Genomic DNA, 16,052 nt, shown 5'->3' with positions numbered 1-16,052 from the left:
TAATGTATCTTCAACTCATTCTCACTTAGATCCCTAAGTTGTTTCAGTCTTTTCCAACTCTGAGACCCCTTCGACTATATCCCACCAGGCTCCTCTGTCCATGAAATTTCCCAACAACAATACTGGAGTGGGTTGCCATTTCCTACTTCAAGGGAACTTCCCCACTCAGGGATCCAACCTGAATCTCTTATGTCTCCTGCGTTGGCAGGCGGATTCTTTACCACTAGTGCCAAATGCGTAATCTTGTGAACCATTACTTGGATTCTCCCTGGGGCTTGGAAGCTTTGATGGCTTCATATTAAATGTGCATCTGTGATGAGTACTGGTAAATGAACATTTTTTTTCTGACATTTTTAAGGTCATTGGTGGGAAGGACTGGAGGGTTATTGGAGCTGGGCCAGGCCACAAAGTCTAGTGTTGATTTGTAGTTTGCTGACACCTAGACCAGGTTTAAGGTTCTTGTCACTCTAGTGTGTTATTGAACCAACAAACATAACATTGCAAAGGTCATAAGATCAAGGTTGCAAGTGAGTGGATCCAGGTTCCCTGGTATCTCCAAGTATCTAAAGAAGGTGCCCTGAAGTCATGTGGCCAAAGCAGCACTCGAAGGATAAGTCTGAGGGTTCAAGAAAGATGGTCTTGAGTGCACTGCTTTCTCTGAGTGGTTGGCTGCTGGGGGAATTGCCATTATTCCTTGGGCCCAACTCTTTTTTTAACTCCTATTTGGGAATTTACTAGAAAGAATATACCAGTTTTTCTTGGAAGCCAAGAAAAATGGCCTTTGAGAGCTGTCCTAATGGTTGTCACAGAGTTCCTTATCTTCAACTCATCTTATCCTAAAAGCATGACTTTGAAGTTTCTCCTGAATTCTTAGGGGTTTCACTTAACTATAATTTTGGCATTTTACACACACACACACACACACACACACACACACATACACACACACACACACACACACACACGGGCTTCCCTGGTGGCTCACACAGTAACATATCTGCCTGCAATGCAGGAGACCCAGGTTTGATCCCTGGGTCGGGAAGATCCCCTGGAAAAAGGAATGGCTACCCACTCCAATATTCTTGCCTGGGAAATCCTGTGGACAGAGGAGCCTGGCGGGCTATAGTCCATGGGGTTGCAAAGAGTCAAAGGACTGAGTGACTAACACTTCATGCGTCATTCTCTCTCTCTCTCTCCCTCTCTCTCTCTCTCTCTCTCTCTCTATATATATATATATATATATATATATATATATATATAATTTATTTAGGCTGCACCAGGTCTTATTTGCAGCATGCAAACTCTTAGGGGTAGCATGTAGGGTAGTTCCTTGACCAAGGATTGAACCCAGACCCCCTGCATTAGGAGCATGGAGTTTAGCCCCTGGACCTCCAGGGAAGGCCTCCAGATTATTATTACACTGTTTTTTGACAATCTAATATATTACTATTATATTGTACATGTCAGCAGCACATCTCACAATTGGTCATTTCCATCCCCATGGGCTGCTGTCATTGGTAGGATGTTCCTAATTTCCATCACTGTACTTTGATAAAGTCTTATTAATAAAAATAAACATTGACGAGATCAGCTTTGATAGAGAATTCTATACTTGGGATATCATGTCATACATGAGCCAGCATGAGACCCTGAGATCTTGAGTGAGACTGTGGTGATGGAAAGCAAGGCTAAAGCCTTCTTTTGTGTATATTCATCCTCTGCTCTCATACATATCAGTATCTCTCCCCAAACCTGGGTAGAGTTCTGTATTTCTTTCTCACACCTTGAGGATACTGCTAAAGAAATTTTTGCCACATGATTAGACTGAATAAGCCTTGCATTGAAAACATGGTGATTAGTTTTGGATAACAATTTCCTAAAACATTGTCCTAATTGCTAAAAGTGCAGTCTTTGTCCATCTGTCTGTCTGGTAGTTTTATTCAAGAAGGCAAATAATCAGAATGAGTCACACTTTCATTTATGGTCACTAAACTCCTGTGTTTCACAGCTAAGACAAGGTAGGCACTCAGTGGTGCTAATGCTAAGGCAGAATTCTTGCTCCACAGTCACACCACATGACTCAAAAATGTACAGTTAGCTAATTTGGAACTTGATAATTTGGTAGAATATAATCAAGAAGCAGAGTGTAAAGAAAAATTGCTGTGGGGAGCCTTTTACAAAACTTTAAAAATAATTTGTTCTGACATACATTAACTCTTGCATTTTTTCCGGGATCTTATTTAGTTCTACTTTGCACACAATTCTAGTAAGCTAGAATTCTCTCTTTTTTTTATTGGAATATAAGTGCTTTGCAATGTTTTGTTGGTTTCTGCTGTACAACGTTGTGAATCAGCCATTGTTGTTCAGTCACTCATTTGTATCTGACTCTTTGTGACCCCATAGACTACAGCACGCCAGGCCCCCTGTCCATCACCAACTCCCGAAGCTTGCTGAAACTCAGGTCCATTGAGAAGGTGATGTCACCCAACCATCTCATCCTCTGTCATCCCCTTCTCCTCCTGCCCTCAATCTTTCCCAGCATCAGGGTCTTTTCCAGTGAGTCAGCTCTTCACATCAGGTGGCCAAAGTATTGGAGTTTCAGCTTCAGCATCAGTCCTTCCAATGAATATTCAGGACTGATTTCCTTTAGGATGGACTGGTTGGATCTCCTTGCAGTCCAAGGGACTCTCAAGAGTTTTCTCCAGCACCACAGTTCAAAAGCATCAGTTCCTCAGTGCTCAGCCTCCTTTATGGTCAAGCTCTCCCTTCCATACATGAACACTAGGTCAGCCATGTATAGCCCTATATCCCCTCCCTCTTGGATCTCCCTCTGCCTTCCTGTCCTTCCCCTCTGTGTCCTCCCAGAGCACCAAGATGAGCTCCCTGTATTTACAATGGCTTCGCACTAGCTGTCTTACTTTCCTAGGGATCTTACCGACCTAGGGATCGAACCCAGGTCTCCCGCATTGGAGGCAGACGCTTTAACCTCTGAGCCACCAGGGAAGCCCATATATATGTTAGTGCTCCCCTCTCAGTTTGTCCCTCTCCTCCCCCGTGATGTGTCCACAAGTCTGTTCTCCATATCTGTGCCTCTGTTCCTGCCCAGCAGATGGGTTCATCAGCACCATTTTTATAGATTCCATAAATATGATCCTCTAGTGTCTTAGAGATTGTATAGCAGAGAGGATTGCTGTATGGTGGCATAGTAGCAACGATGAGGATTAAGCCTGTTAATCAGACAGTGAGAGAACTCAGTGGCTAACCCTCATTGAAGGTTAATTGTGTGTCAGGCATTAGAAAGTATTAAATCATTTCCTTTTCACGAGGATTCCATGAGGTCGTTATTTGCTTACCCACATCTAAGGATGAAGAAACAAAAGCTTGGTTTTCAGTTACTTGTCCAGGTTTCCCAGCTTGTGATAAAGCTGGGATTTGAATGAGGCAGGCTAGCCCCGATCTGAGCTCTTAATCACTTCCCTACACTTCAGACACTTGCTGGATAAACAGCGAAGTGTCTCCTTGAGGGCTGACCCAAAGGGAGCCCATGACTTCATTAGAAGCCAGTATAAGAGCTGGTCATTATAATGAAGAGTCCCAATCATCGCAGAGGCCCAGATTCCTCAGGAAACAGAGCCCAAGGCAAAAATTACAGCACATGTTAATGTTTATTAAGGGTGCAGTCCCAGGGGAACACATATGCGGGCAAAAAGGAAGTCAAGACCTGCAGAAAGGGAGGCCAAATATAAATGAGTGTGTAATTTAATTGGTCACAGCTTTACAAAAAGTGCCAGCCTGTTTCTCCGTCACCCTGCTTGTCTCTAGGGAGGTCACATGGAACCTCTGCATCTTGGGCCCCTCAGCCTGGAGATGGAGGGAAGGACAAGCAGCTCTTCTCTTGATTCTTTACCTGTTTGACCTTCTATTGATCAGATCTGCCACCTGGGGCATCAACTCCTCAACTCTGTTGGGGTGGGTAGTGGATGGGGCTGAGCTTAATGGATCTTGGCAGTACACAGAGGCTGGGCAGAGAATTTCAATGTATTTGGGAAAGAGTTTTGGTCAAAACAAAGCTAAGCAGAAAGAAACACAACCCATAGTATTGTGATGCCTACGTAGATGCCTGGAAAACTCCATTACCCAAAATGGCACTTTCCCCAGTGGATCTGTTTTGTGCGGGTGTCATGGTTCCTGTTTCTTTGACCCCTGGGTGCGAAGAATGGCCCTGGAAGAACTGCCAGCGCTCCAGATCTTTGATTGATGTGTGCCAAACCTCTTTGCAACACCTCTCCTTTCTTGAAACCTGAGTGCTGTTTTATCAACCGTCTGTGTGTGCATGAGTCTGGGGGCTAGAAATGCAGGGGAGGGAGAAGAGAGTCTAAGGTCTGAGGGTGCCGTGAAAGGGTGTCTGCTTCGCCTGCGTCCCCATCTCATTCCTTGTCACAGTGTAATCATCTCCGTTGTCCTCCTCGCTGGGACCACCACCACCACCTAGCCCTGTTTCGTCTGTTAGATTCTCTGCAGGGTGTGTCACGTACTGGAACCCATGCAGTCCGCACATTAAGCTTATGGCCAGGGTCTCATGACCCTAGACTTACGGGTGTGGGAACTGAGGTTTAGAGAGGTTGGATAACTTGCTTAATTTCAAAAAGCTACGAGTAGCAGAGCCAAGGATCATCTCACTTCAGAGTCCTTGTCCTTGTCCTGACTACACACTGCCCCTGGAGCCCCCATGTTGGGGCCTCTTAGAAAAATGCCTCCCCCACCCCCACCCTGGCCCTGTGCACCCGTTTTCTCATGTGCCTTTGTTGCTAGGAGCTTAAAAGGAATATCTGCAATATTCAGCAACCCCTTATAATATGTGCTGCATATTATACATGTCATATTTAATGTAATGATCATATAAGAGGACTATAACACATATTAAATACATTTATAATATGTTCTAACTCTTTGTGACCCCATGGAGTGTAGTCCGCCAGGCTCCTCTGTCATGGGATTCTCCAGGCAAGAATACTGGAGTGGGTTGCCGTGCCCTCCTCCAGGGGATCTTCCCAACCCAGGGACTGAACCCATATCTCCTGCGTCTACTTCATTGCAGGCAGATTCTTTACCACTGAGCCACTGGGAAAGCCCCACCCCCCAAACATACTATATAACACATAATATATATCATATAATAGCATATGTTATAAAGGTATAATATGTTATATATTTGATAGTATCAGATAAGGCATGCCATTATATATTGTATATATTAAGCACCTACTATGTGATGAGCTTTGTTCTAGGCACCAAGTTAGACCAGTGAGTCAAGTGGACAAAAATCCTTATCCTTGTAACATTCTAATGGAGAAATGGATAATAATCAAGGTAAGTATAACATGCGATGTGTTGCTGTGTTTAAGTGCTAAGCACCTAAAAAATCCTCGAGGAAGGAAGAAAGAATGTGTGTAGGTAGCAGAGGGTTTCAGAGAAGCCCTCACTAAGACAGCCTCTGGATTGAGTCATAAAGGTGTTTTAGGTGTGGAAGCTTGTTACTTCAGCTTGCAGGAAGGCAAGAAAGACAGGGTGCAAACTTGGCTGATGGTCACAGACAAACTCTGATAACTGCTGTTCATGATTAACAAAACCACCAGGAACTGTAGGAGGAGTGTAATTTAAAAGACACAATTGTAAATGCAGATTTGTTCAACCCAGAAGTATCCTATTTTAAAGTATTTTCCAGTGACTCGGAAGTCTTGATGTCAATGTGTATGTGTTGATTGCTCAGTCCTGTTTGACTCTTTGCAACCCCATGGACTGTAGCCCACCAGGCTCCTCTGTCCATGGGATTTTCCAGCCAAGAATACTGGAGTGGGCTGCCATTGCCTTCTCCATGGCGGCGTCCCGACCCAGACTGGACCCAGGTTTGCTGCATTGGCAGGTGGACTCTTTACCAGTCTGAGCCAGGGAAGTCTGATCCATCTCAGACTTCATTTTTAATCCCGACATGCCCACATCTTAAGAGGAAAATATATTTACCTTGGTAATGATACAGTTATTTCCCATCCTCCTTCTAGAGTCTGTTTTTCTGAATACTGTTTTACAGCAACTCTACTTTGATTTTTATTAAATGTGTTGTCTTTAAGGGGCTTTTCCAGTGGCACAATCAGGAAAGAATCCGCCTGCAATGCAAGAGACCTGGGTTTGATCCCTGGGTCAGGAAGATCCCCTGGAGGAGAATCCACTCTAGTATTCTTCCCTAGAAAATTCCATTGGCAGAGGAACCCAGAAGCCTACAGTCCATGGGGCCACAATGAGACAGACATGACTGAACAACTAAGCACTCGCTCACTCATTGTCTTTCCAACTGTCGAACGGAGCAGATGCTGTATCAGGTGTGATGTCTTAGCTGCTGGGTGAGGTGCTTGGTGCCTTGCTTGGAGAATTTCTATTCTAGTTGGGAGGATAAGGCATGCCTGTGGGGAAAGAGGGAGTGTGCTGTCCTGTTTAATAAAAGAAACATGTATATACCCTGTACCTAAATTACTAATTTTCAAAGAATTTGAGTAATTTAATATCCCTTTTTTGGCCAAAATTATAATTGAACTGGATATTTAAACACTCTTTGATGATTCTCTGGAGCATATTTAGTCCAGGGCCCTGCTTTGAAATTTGAGGACGACGAGACTTATTGAGGTAAAGGGACTTATCTACCATCCCCAAACGGTCAGTGGCACAGCTGAGCCTAGAACCCAGGACTTGCAGTCATGTGCTGCTATCTGCTGAGATCTGTTTCCATGATTCAGAAGATGCTGTGAGTCTTAGGTTGTCATTGTTAACCATATTTACTACTGAGATGTGGAGTCACCGACTTGGCCATAAGCAGACATCATCTTTTACTAGAACAGCTGACCCCAGAGTTGACTGTGCGCTTTATACTTGTGAGGATCCTGGGTGACCATGCTTTATGATATTTTGCAGCTTATTTTACATTCTGTTGTTTACTGACCTAAAAACATCGCACCTATCATTTGAAGCAAAGGGCAGGACACACTTTTCTTTTTAAATCACACATGCTCAGTTTTTAGTCGCAGAACTCTGGAAATCATTAGCATATGCAAACACTCCTTTTCCCAAAGTGGATTTCTACTCTGCAATTACTGTGCTGTTTGGGGTAAGATTAAATAAGTCCAACATTAGAACACGACACATTAAAATGAGAAACAGTAGCAGTGTCATTCTAAAATATTAGGGAGCTATGAAAAACATGAACACCACACATCCCCCTCTGGCTTCTGGCAGTGCCTGATAAACCCAGTGATGCCCAGCCCTGTTCCACTGGCTTCGCTGGGAGAACACTGGGCTGCTGAAAATTCTCTGCTAAAACTGGCTGGCCAGGCCACTAGTGTGGGTTGGTGAAAGGGAGAGGCTTCTGCTTTCTTTGTTCTCATCAAACTCAATGCAGTTTCTCCAGCTGTGAGGTTGAATTTCCAGCCCTTTGGTAAAATTAAACCGTCACTTTGTCTAGTTGCCAGTGCTGGTCTCAGGCTGCCAGGGCTGCAGTGGGAAAGCACACGGGTGGGAGCGTGCAGGTGGGATTGGTTCTGGGACAGACACTGAAGCGTTCTGGGGACCTCGGATGCTCAGTTAACACGAAGAGCTTGGTACCCGGGTTTATGAGTAGATGCCCTGTCACTCAGGAAGATTTCTCTGCTTGCTGGGGAGTCTTTCCTAGTTGGCCCATGGGATTCTTAATGAAGATGTTGGAAATAGCAGCACTGCCGTGTTTCAGCTTCTAACCAGAAGCTGAATGGAGATCAGAAGTTCTCTGTCCCTCTCAAATGGATCCTAGCATTTCTCACTTCAGATAACGAGTGTGGTTTTCTTTTCTTATATGTTTCTTGTTATTGTTTTCTGTCTTTCAGTGTCTGTGAGTCGCTCAGATTTGGTAGATCTTGAATAAACATATGAACCCCAAATAACTGTAGTAAGAAATGCAGAAAAATACTGAGCAGGAAGTCACTGGATTTCCTTTAGTAAGCAAATGTATCCTAGAAGCTCATGGTTGAAAATTGCTTTTTATTTAATGAGTCACTTTTATTGGAAGGTAATGATTATGTCCAGGCCATAAATACAGTGTAAATTCCCTTCAGCAGACATTAAAAATATGACTTTCAATTGCAAGCAGCTTTAAAGGCTTAAGAATATTGCGGTACAAATTTTCAGACCTGTGTGTTCTGTACACATATGGATAAAAAGAAACGAATAAAACCCAAGAAGAGTTCATGCATAGCAAAACATGTTTCTGACCACCATCTGTGGTTGAATACCGCAAGTTGAATGAGAGCATGTAACAGTGTAATGATAAAGGGTTTTAAAGGTGTTGCTGGGTGTGCCATCTCATTTATTGTTGCAGTATCCTGCGAGTTATTACCCTCTCTCCATTTTACAAATGAGGCACAAGATGGTTTGGTGACTTGCCCAAATACTTCATTTTTCCAACATGTTGCCTCTTCTTGTGTTTATCAATATGTAATTTTTAAGACTATCGGTTTGAACAATCCAGTTTCAAAGTTTAATTATATTTTTCTTCCAGGAACTCTCAGGCAGCAATAGGAGTTATTACTGGTGGTTAAACTTAATAGTTTATATAGGAATAATTTTTAAAAATCCAACTGTGCTCCAAATTTACCTAGGAAATAAAACTGTATGTATCAAGATTCTGTTCAGCTGCCCAGAGGGCAGATGACAAAACTTCTTCAAAACATTTTTATACTCATAATACCAAGATACTGAACTGTTTCCAGCTAGCTCTGTGATTTTGTTGGATTAGCCAGGCATGTGCAAGATTTGGGTGTATAGGCCCAGCTTGAACTATATCCCTCATCTTAGTTCAGCATCAGCTATGTATCTATCTTATTCTTTCTGCTTAATTGTAAGCTCCTTTGGCAGGATTTATTTTTCTTTTTTTCGCTTTTTAAAAAAAATATCGAAATGTAGTTGATTTACAACATTGTGTTAGTTTCAGGTATACAGTAAAATGACTCAGTTGTATATGTGTGTGTGTGTGTGTGTGTGTGTGTGTGTGTTTCAGATTTTCCATTATAGAATATTATAAGATACTGAATGTAGTTTCCTGTACTATACAGTAAATCCTTGTTGTTTATCTATTTTGTATATAATAGTTTGTATCTGTTAATCCCGTACTCCTAATCCAACAATCCTACTCCTGGGCATATGTCTGGAGAAGACTGAAAAGATACATGCATCACAGTGTTCATAGACAGTGCTATCTGCAGTATCAAGACTTGGAAGCAATGCAATCATCTACCAACAGATGCTAAGTCTGCTGCTGCTGCTGCTAAGTAGCTTCAGTTGGGTCTGACTCTGTGCGACCCCATAGACGGCAGCTCACCAAGCTCCCCTGTCCCTGGGATTCTCCAGGCAAGAACCCTGGAGTGGGTTGCCATTTCCTTCTCCAATGCATGAAAGTGAAAAGTGAAAGTGAAGTCACTCAGTTGTGTCTGACTCTTCGCGACCCCATGGACTGCAGCCCACCAGGCACTTCCATCCATGGGATTCTCCAGGCAAGAGTACTGGAGTGGGGTGCCATTGCCTTCTCCAGATGCTAGATCTAGGTATAGGTATACACACCACGAAGGATTTCCAAAGATTTATTTCTTAAGCACAGTTGTGTCCTGTGCTCACCAGTCAGAGCTTGAGTGGGGGTTTTTGGAAGAAAAGGAAAAGGAAAGGGCTGGCTGTGTACCTCCAGCCTCAGCTCTGCATTTCTGTCTCATTCCTTGCAAAGGTTGGATGAGGTGAAGGAGACATGTTTTCTGGTAATCAGCTTCACCTCTGAGCAGGTGGGGATTTGACCCAGGAGCTTTCTTGTTCTACTGTGGTTCAAAGTTTTGAATAACCAGTATGTAGATTAAAAAATTGAGACACAAATGCTCTCCTGAAGAGCTTCCTTGCCAGTGCTGGAGATCCATGCCTTGTTTTCTCCTAGTTATTGAAGGTAGAGACAAAAATAAAAATAGGCTATATTTAAAAGTAGTTTTACTTTGTAATAACTTTTCATTGTCCCATTGACCCCAGTAGGGTTTTTTAGCTTGTATTTAATCATTCTTTCTCTGCACCCAAACAGAGCCAAAAGGAAAAACCAAAAAAAAAAAAAAAAACGTCCACAGAACTGCCCATCACTGTTTGAAAATATTTTGGGCACATGAAAAGCCATGTGAGATCTTAGTTCCCTGAGCAGAGGGTGAGCCCAGTCCCCCTGCAGTGGCAGCCAGAGTTCTCACCATTCAGCCAGCGGGGAAGCTCCTGCCGCTGCTTCTGAGTAAGCATCCTCTCTGATTACCATGCTTTCTCATCACCTGGACGCTTTTCCTGTTTCATGTCCTCTTGGCCATGTCTTAGGCTGACTCTGTTATCTGAAGGACTTTGTCCTCCACATAATTCCTTTATCTTTCTTTTCTCCACTCTGTTTTTTCAGTAAGGCCCTATCAGCTTATTACTGGCAACTTCCGCTCACCAAGCCCTGCACATCCCTGTCTCTTTCAGCAGCTGCTGCCTCATACCCTGGCCGGCACTTTGGGATCATTTCAGGCAGTGGTTGTTATCTAATGTATTCCATACTATTTCCACTGGGCCAAGGGCCTCCAATTTCACCACTCTCTTTTGGGCATTTTTTAAAAAAGTATCTTCATCCTCAGCTTCTACTTTATGTGCGTTGCCTTCTTCTGCTGTTTCTTTGCAAAAGTACCTTACTGTTTTTCAAAGTTAGGTTTTTGTCACCCGCCAACCATCCTCCCATCCATGTGCTTTCTATTGACAAAACTCCTCTGACTTCTTTAACAATTTGTCTTTTCCTTAATTCTACCTTCTTCTTCAGCAGGAAATAATCTACTTTTCTTCTTAGAATAGCATGGTTTCAAGCTTGTTCCACAACTGATTTTGTATATATACTAAATGAGTTATTTTATATATCATCCATGGTCAAGATTCCTTATATGTATTCTTTAGCCTTTCTCACTCCAAAAGGAATGTAATGGAAATTAATGGTGCTCAGTTGTACCTGACCCCAAAGGCTGAAACATATATTTGAAACACAAGAGCATTCAGTTATCAAACATTTCTATATTTACCAAGCCATGACTCCTTTTTTTCTGACAGGTAGTGTATACTAGTTTTGATGAGTTACATTGTTTAATGCGGCCAAGAAAATGGTCCTCACAGACGGGGAATCATCTCTTCTGTACAGGCCAGGCAGTTCTCACTGGTGCTAACCCAGACCAAGGCAGATTATTCTGGGTTGGCCCCCACCAAATTGAATATATTGAGTGAGAGATGAGAAAGCAGCCTGATACTCGGGGCTAGGGCGGTTCATTTTCTGTTAGCCAAGAGACTCTTTTGGACAAATGAGAGAGAGGTTTGCAGGTCAGCCGTTAGCTTTGGCTTCTTCATCTGTTTATACTCAGGGTGAGAGTCTTCACTGATATTATCAAAAACAACCTAAGTATCAGAAAAAAAAAAAAGCAAAATCGTGCATTTGGGTTTGAACTTTATCACTGTTTTAGAATTGCCAACATGACTAGAATAGGGTCTTTGGAGCAAAAGAATATGGGGTGAAGTTCTCTCTGTTTGAGGAAGGAAGAAGCTCGACAAAGAATCAGAGCAAGTTCTGAAAGATGGATGTCCCAGGATGGGGCTGGGAGGTGAGGTCAGGTTGAAGGGGCTGTTTAGGTCATCACTGGAAGAACATTCGGAGGAATTAACCATGAGACAAGAGGGATAGCACCATTGCTTGATGACATTGTTGGGATGGAATGCCATCATCTAATCAGATTCCTCTGTGTGTGTGTGTGTGTGTGTGTGTGTGTGTGCAAGGAAGAGCCAGGAACAAAAAGTACAGGTGAAGATCTGTTCTCAAGATAAATGGGGTTAAATTTTATAACAGGAATGATATGCAGGAAAGGTTCAGGTTGAAAACAAATGTGAGCGTGTCTGTTACAAGGAGTGGCATCTCTTATCCTCACAATTCCCATTTGACCTTTGTGACCTTTGACACTTACTGTGCTTCTTGCTAATAGCTGGAGTGCACAGTCTGTACCTGGGATGTGGACATCACACTTGCCCTGTGGCCTTCAGTGTTTTGTGGCTATTCAGTGTGGCTCCGTCACCCTTTTCCTGGCTGACTTGGCTGTCTGCTTGATCTGTCTCCTGTGATTATACAGCTGTTTCTTTTCTTCTTTTTTGAGCACCCTGAAAGAAACCGTGTTAACTGTGCCTCCCTACATGAGGTGGCGCCCATGTGACCTTGACAGCCACAGGCATAATTATCACCCACCCTTCAGGGTTAAGGATAGACAGTATAATTTAGCTGTCTTCATAGGCTGCCCTGGTGGCTCAGATCATAAAGAGTCCGCCTGCAATGCAGGAGACCTGGGTTCAGTCCCTGGGTTGAGAAGATCCCCTGGAGAAGGGAATGACAACCCACTCCAGTATTCTCACCTGGAGAAGCCCATGGACAGAGGAGCCTGGTGGAATATAATCCATGGGGTTGCAAAGAGTTGGACACGAATGAGTGACTAACACTTTCACAGAGCTGAGGCAAAACCCAGATCTGTTTCTCTTTAAGGAAGCTCCCTTTTGAGAGAGAATGTCTTGGTAACACACCAGTCTTTGATTTAGCAGCTAGAATTCGTTCACGGGTTGGGAGAGGGGTGGGGGGTCATATCTCCACGTGCAGGTGCCAGAATATAGACTCTGCTCCACGCTCCCTACCCCAGCTGACCTCTTTCTGTCCATGAGCTGTTCGAGGGATGATGTCCTTAGGGAAACATGGGCATCTTCCTGGTTTTGATTTTGGCTTTTGTTGTACCGAGGTGAAACTCACATAACATGAAATTTACCATTTTCAAGTGCTGGATCTGGTGTCATTCACACTGTGGTACAGCCAAGACCTCTTTCTAGTTCCAAACCGGGTACTCACTGAGCAGGGACTCTCAGTCCCCTCCCCCCATCACCTGCCGACCACCAGTCTGTCTTCTATCTTCTGTTTCTATTGTTCCTAAGCACAGAGTATAGCCATGTGATTCAGGGACCCCATGGTTAAAAGAGAAGGAGGAATCTTAGGGACTGGGATTTATGTTATCATAAATCCAGGAGGTGAGTTTCAAGGATAAAACCACATCTTGCTTTATCTTCCCATTAGTGATAAAAGAAAGATGTTATATTTCTGAAGCACCTTTGATCTGACTTTGAAAGAATAAACCTATACATTTTGTTCGAGCAGATAGCCAGCTAGCTGAAAAATAATGAGTTGATGAACTGTTTTTTTTTTTGTTTTAAAATTGTATATTTTGTGCTCGCTTCGGCAGCACATATACTAAAATTGGAACGATACAGAGAAGATTAGCATGGCCCCTGCGCAAGGATGACACACAAATTCGTGAAGCATTCCATATTTTTGACAGGAAACACGAAAAGGGTGTATAAACCCGAACCCAAAACAATAAAGTAAATGGTAATGGGATCATACTTATCAATAATTACCTTAAACATAAATGGGTTGAACGCCCCAACCAAAAGACAAAGACTGGCCGAATGGAAACAAAAACAAGACCCCTCTATATGCTGCTTACAAGAGACCCACCTCAAAACAAGGGACACATACAGACTGAAAGTGAAGGGCTGGAAAAGATATACCACGCAAATAGAGACCAAAAGAAAGCGGGAGTGGCAATACTCATATCCGATAAAATAGACTTTAAAACAAAGGCTGTGAGAAGAGACAAAGAAGGCCACTACATAATGATCAAAGGAACAATCCAAGAAGAAGATATTACAATTATAAATATATATGCACCCAATATAGGAGCACCGCAATATGTAAGACAAATGCTAACAAGTATGAAAAGGGAAATCAACAATAACACAATAAGAGTGGGAGACTTTAATACCCCACTCACACCTATGGACAGATCAACTAAACAGAAAATTAACAAAGAAACGCAAACTTTAAATGATACATTAGATCAGTTAGACCTAATTGATATCTATAGGACATTTCACCCCAAAACAATGAATTTCACCTTTTTTCCAAGTGCTCACGGAACCTTCTCCAGGATAGATCACATCCTGGGCCATAAATCTAAACTTGATAAATTCAAAAAAATCGAAATCATTCCAAGCATCTTTTCTGACCATAATGCATTAAGATTAGATCTCAATTACAGGAGAAAAACTATTAAAAATTCCAACATATGGAGGTTGAACAACACACTTCTGAATAACCAACAAATCACAGAAGAAATCAAAAAAGAAATCAAAATATGCATAGAAACTAATGAAAATGAAAACACAACAACCCAAAACCTGTGAGACACTATAAAAGCAGTGCTAAGAGGAAAGTTCATAGCAATACAGGCATACCTCAAGAAACAAGAAAAAAGTCAAATAAACAACCTAACTCTACAACTAAAGCAACTAGAAAAGGAAGAATTGGAGAACCCCAGAGTTAGTAGAAGGAAAGAAATCTTAAAAATTAGGGCAGAAATAAATGCAAAAGAAACAAAAGAGACCATAGCAAAAATCAACAAAGCCAAAAGCTGGTTCTTTGAAAGGATAAATAAAATGACAAACCATTAGCCAGACTCATCAAGAAGCAAAGAGAGAAAAATCAAATCAATAAAATTAGAAATGAAAATGGAGAGATCACAACAGACAACACAGAAATACAAAGGATCATAAGAGACTACTATCAGCAGTTGTATGCCAATAAAATGGACAACGTGGAAGAAATGGACAAATTCTTAGAAAAGTACAATTTTCCAAAACTGAACCAGGAAGAAATAGAAAATCCTAACAGACCCATCACAAGCATGGAAATTGAAACTGTAATCAGAAATCTTCCAGCAAACAAAAGGCCAGGTCCAGACGGCTTCACAGCTGAATTCTACCAAAAATTTTGAGAAGAGCTAACACCTATCCTCCTCAAACTCTTCCAGAAAATTGCAGAGGAAGGTAAACTTCCAAACTCATTCTATGAGGCCACCATCACCCTAGTACCAAAACCTGACAAAGATGTCACAAAAAAAGAAAACTATAGGCCAATATCACTGATGAACATAGATGCAAAAATCCTCAACAAAATTCTAGCAATCAGAATCCAACAACACATTAAAAAGATCATACACCATGACCAAGTGGACTTTATCCCAGGGATGCAAGGATTCTTCAATATCCGCAAATCAATCAATGTAATTCACCACATTAACAAATTGAAAAATAAAAACCATATGATTATCTCAATAGATGCAGAGAAGGCCTTTGACAAAATTCAACATCCATTTATGATAAAAACTCTCCAGAAAGTAGGAATAGAAGGAACATACCTCAACATAATAAAAGCTATATATGACAAACCCACAGCAAACATTATCCTCAATGGTGAAAAATTGAAAGCATTTCCCCTAAAGTCAGGAACAAGACAAGGGTGTCCACTTTCACCGCTACTATTCAACATAGTTCTGGAAGTTTTGGCCACAGCAATCAAGAGCAGAAAAAGAAATAAAAGGAATCCAAATTGGAAAAGAAGAAGTAAAACTCTCACTGTTTGCAGATGACATGATCCTCTACATGGAAAACCCTAAAGACTCCACCAGAAAATTACTAGAGCTAATCAATGAATATAGTAAAGTTGCAGGATATAAAATCAATACACAGAAATCCCTTGCATTCCTATACACGAATAATGAGAAAGTAGAAAAAGAAATGAAGGAAACAATTCCATTCACCATTGCAACAAAAAGAATAAAATACTTAGGAATATGTCTACCTAAAGAAACTAAAGACCTATATATAGAAAACTATAAAACACTGATGAAAGAAATCAAAGAGGACACTAATAGATGGAGAAATATACCATGTTCATGGATCGGAAGAATCAATATAGTGAAAATGAGTATACTACCCAAAGCAATTTACAAATTCAGTGCAATCCCTATCAAGCTACCAGCCACATTTTCACAGAACTAGAACAAATAATTTCAAGATTTGTA

At 41.9% G+C, this 16,052-nt stretch overlaps 1 protein-coding gene and 1 non-coding gene across 2 annotated transcripts in view; both read left to right on the top strand.

Moving 5' to 3' along the window:
• Positions 1-16,052, top strand: part of FAT3 (FAT atypical cadherin 3) — an 817,465-nt gene that overhangs the window by 166,691 nt on the left and 634,722 nt on the right. The window lies entirely within an intron of this gene.
• Positions 13,355-13,461, top strand: LOC114110183 (U6 spliceosomal RNA). Its single transcript, XR_003586511.2, has one exon. It is a non-coding gene; the product is annotated as a U6 spliceosomal RNA (small nuclear RNA).

The sequence above is a fragment of the Ovis aries genome, chromosome 21 (assembly GCF_016772045.2).
Source record: "Ovis aries strain OAR_USU_Benz2616 breed Rambouillet chromosome 21, ARS-UI_Ramb_v3.0, whole genome shotgun sequence".
Taxonomy (NCBI): Eukaryota; Metazoa; Chordata; class Mammalia; order Artiodactyla; family Bovidae; genus Ovis; species Ovis aries.
The sequence above is the reverse complement of the archived record's forward strand: the minus strand, read 5'-3'. Positions and strand labels throughout refer to the sequence as shown.